General features: G+C 47.8%; 3 non-coding genes across 3 annotated transcripts; all 3 read right to left on the reverse strand.

Annotated features, from left to right (window-relative positions):
• Positions 1-1384: 1384 nt before the first annotated feature.
• On the reverse strand, positions 1385-1459 carry KEH32_t16. Its single transcript has one exon. It is a non-coding gene; the product is annotated as a tRNA-Pro (tRNA).
• Positions 1460-1648: 189 nt separating this feature from the next.
• KEH32_t17 lies at positions 1649-1722 on the reverse strand. The gene has a single exon. It is a non-coding gene; the product is annotated as a tRNA-Phe (tRNA).
• Positions 1723-1978: 256 nt separating this feature from the next.
• Positions 1979-2066, reverse strand: KEH32_t18. The gene has a single exon. It is a non-coding gene; the product is annotated as a tRNA-Ser (tRNA).
• Positions 2067-3997: the final 1931 nt, after the last annotated feature.

The raw sequence follows: 3997 nt of genomic DNA on the forward strand, positions 1-3997 counted from the left end.
GGTCGGTCGGTTGACCCACCTAACAGATGATGATATTCTCGATCGATTTGATCGAATTTTGAAAAGTCTTTCTCACTATTCAGAACAGTGGAGCTTTCGATCAAGATGTTCTCGCCTCCCCCGTTCGGGCTCTCGCTCGAATCGGAACCCTTATGCGTTGGTAGGCTTTCGACTCAATCTAATAGCCTACCTATCGGGCGCCAATAAAAAAAAGAGAAAATTGTCGCATGGGCTCATCATCTGATGCAGAACCGATGCGAGAGGGATAAAAATTATGGGAGAAGCGGGGATTGATAGCTTTCAAGAACCAGTGGAAAGGAAAGAGAGGTCTATGTCAATTTAGGCCAAAAACTTCTCCGTAGGTCGTGGACTCGGGTTCTGGTTCTGGTGAACTACTCGTTTCACCTAATGCTTAGCGCTACACTCCGCATCCTAACGGAAGCCATCACTTGTTAACGAACGTATAGAAAGAAAGATATGTTCTCTCTTTTAAAAAGAGATAAATATGGCGAGCAGGTGGTATCGATATGGTATCGCATGTGACTCCTCTGTCGATGAATGTTCATTTATTGTACTCCATCTATATGATATGGCATTAGGTATCGTATAGATCGATATTCATGCTTGCCTAGCTCATGGGCAAAGGAGGTAATGTCAATTGTAGCACTTCCAGAGTCAACTTCCCACGTACTCAAGGGCGTCCCCAAACCCTTTCCTTCGGACCAAGTCGTAGAGTTCCCAAAGGAAACCGTACCTAAAGAGAATACTCTCCTCAGGACGCTTCTTCCAGTCCCTCATAACAACCGGTACCTCGAACAGATCCTGAAGTTTCGGGTCTGTGTCTAGGACGACCGTGTGGTACCAATGGACATACCTTAACCAGTCCTTCATCCAATTATAGAATAAAGTCCTTTCAAGGATCCATATTTCCCAAAAAAAAAGTGAGATTGTCCGGAGAGAGAGTGAAATCCCGCCCCTGCTAGCTAACATAGATATCTATTCTCGGTGCGCATATTCTTTATTTAGAATCTCTTCCCGACCAGGCCAGGCTTCGCATCAATGACGGAATCGGTCATCGGCAACTTTTCTGAGTCTTTCCGTCTGAATATCCCGCCTCCAAGCATTTCCTCACGCACAGGCCTATGGGCTTAAGCAAGCCCCTTAAGAAAAGTCTTTCATTTCTTGTTCGAGTTTCGTTAGCTGAACATCATTTCTCGTTACTTGTTACGGTTGGTTTGGTTGAGTCCCGGGTTGCCTATTTGACTACCAGTCAATGAATGATTGATTGATTAGCAACGAGAAAACACTTTTTAGGCTAGTCAGGTGTACGTACTTAGTTCACGGTCGATTGATATTCATTTGTATTAGCCGACTGAACAGAACATCAAGGTGACAGGATTCGAACCTATGGCCCTCTGTACCCAAAACAGATGCGCTGACCAGACTGCGCTACACCTCGTCTCCCCCCCGGAACATATAGATCCACCCGATCGATAAACACTCGAACCGAACTCGCCCACCCCGCTTTGGGCACAGGGACGCGAGAACCACCGCTTTTTGGAAATCTGCCTCCAAGCCTCTTTCATTCACTTTCATTTCTTCCTTCATCCGGCTTGCTCTCGGCTACGTGTCCTTTGGACCAAAAGCCCGCTTAGAAGTGGATTCGAACCACTGACACAAGGATTTTCAGTCCTTTGCTCTAACCTGCTGAGCTACCTGAACCACTTTCCTAAAGTCTCTTTTCTTCATCTATGAGCGCCCTACCAGCAGTGGAGGAGCTTGCTCAAGAACCGAGAGCCGGCCAGGGACTGGACGGCCCTCGTTCGGTCAGGTGTTCTTCGCTATAGACGCCACCAAGAACAAGAAAGAGGCGCTCCGCTCCTAGTCACTAAGTAGTGCTATTCTGTCCTCCGGGGGACTCCATCAAGAAGAGGTTCTTTCTCTCACGTAATTTCGCCCGCCCGTTCCACTTCCGTGCCGGAGGAAATGGGATTCGAACCCATGATACAATCTTCTTGTATGTCGATTTAGCAAACCAATGCCTTAAGCCACTCAGCCATACCTCCAAGTTGTTGATCGGAATTGGATGTGCCGGGTTGGGTTGGTTGCCCGAAGATCCGATTCACTGCGCAAGCCGTAGCGCGCGTACTCTTCTTTACTGAGCGAGACAGACTCTATCCAGATCTATGGATCTCCCCAGCATCCAAGCGAGACTCCAAATCCGCCACTCGTTGGGCGACGCCTTGCTTTCTATGAACACCTCACCACTGAATGATGAACTTAGCCAGTCTTCGCCTCCGACCCGACCAGGAGAGAACACACGGTCAAGCCAAGCCGCCCTTCCTCACCTGCCTGAATGGAATTCATATCTCCTTCGTCTAGTCGAGAAGGGAAAAAGCCCGGCGGGGAACTGGACCGTGACTCTTCTAAACCATTACATTACGGAGAAGTCCATTCTCGTCATGATCGATCCACGTCCTACCATAGTGCCCGGAGAACCAGGCTTGCTTAGCTTACCAAGCTAGCTTACTAAGCTAAGCGCGAAGGAATTTATCTAAGATTGCACGAGCTAGCCAGAAGGTAGCGTAGCTTGCTTCTAGAAGATTCTATAGTGATCCACTGGAATCGGCCTCGGGTGACGCCTCCCTGCTCGGAGAAAGATTTCATCCCTTGGTCGTTAAGGTGGGGTGAAAACTGCAACTAATGCTCTTTCTCCGTCGTCGAATACGGGATACTCACTTTCAATGGTAGGATCAAGCCTCGCATCCCCAGAGCCATATGAAGACTAGCCTGCCCTTCCAATCGGGGTTATAACGGGTTCGGTATCAGCAACACCAGCCAATCGTGTTGGTACGGTGGGTTCCCCATACCCACTATTCGGAAAAAAAGCTTGCCATAGCAGCTCAAACCTCCGATCGGGAAATGGGAGTTCTAACCGGCCCTAGCCCCCAATTCCGAACAAAAGCTTTGATTGGACCGAGGTTCGTGCAGGGAGGGAATAGGAACTAATAACGATGGTTCGAGGTTGAGCTCACCGGCCGCCCTACGTCAGTAGTCTTCCTAACTTCTATTCCCTTTTTTTGTTCTAAGGTAAGGCCCCGAGGTCCTTCAAGAACAGCATTGCGGTCGCAACGGGGCTCTGGGTGAATATTGTCCGCCCGTGTGAGCCGGGCTGTGAATATTTATACGTCGGGGTCTTTACTGAAAAACCACAATACTACACTACAACAATTTGAAGAAATCCGCCTTAGACTATAATTTGAATTAACTAGTCGTGTTGAGTTGAGGCTTATTTCCATGAAAAAAAATCCGCCAATCCCGATATTCAAAAATTTCTGCTGCGCCTGGTGACGCCTTCATGGCGCAGGATCTTTGAAGGTCCTGACACGATCATTGGTATGCTTAACAAAGCTACCCTGGTCGTGTTCGACGGTTTCACTAAGGAGAGGTGCATCGCTGCATACCTATTTGCAAAGCAGGTCTACAGGTTGACTAGAAAGTCTGGATTGTTATTCACAGCGCTTTATCTAAAGCAATGCGGTTTATCGCTTGCTAAAGCTTACGCTGGTGACTATCAACCAGATCTTCTTCCTGTCCCTGTAGCTCTCACTAGGTCCGGGTACCCAAAGATCATTCCTGCGTTCCATAGAAAGCTAATAATTCGAAAGGATGATCGGGCAGATCAATTAGTGCAACTCTACCTTTCTTGGTTCTCCTTGGCCAAAACCATACAATTGGCTAGGCCTTTTAAAAGGAAGGACTTTGAATCGATAGTGTCGCTACCAAAAGATCTGGATACGATTATGGAAGTATGTGACTTGGTGAAAACTAGGTCACGCGCTCTCATTAATCGGTATCTACCGTGGATTTCCACGATCCCTTTGTATCAGGGTATTTCGTGGGAACCAACCTGGAAGGCGGTCCCCAACATCAAAATACCGAAGGACGCGTTGTATCCACATTATTGGAACAAAGCGGTTAAATCTGGCTTTCTCGC

Source organism: Phoenix dactylifera, mitochondrion, assembly GCF_009389715.1.
Source record: "Phoenix dactylifera mitochondrion, complete genome".
NCBI lineage: Eukaryota > Viridiplantae > Streptophyta > Magnoliopsida > Arecales > Arecaceae > Phoenix > Phoenix dactylifera.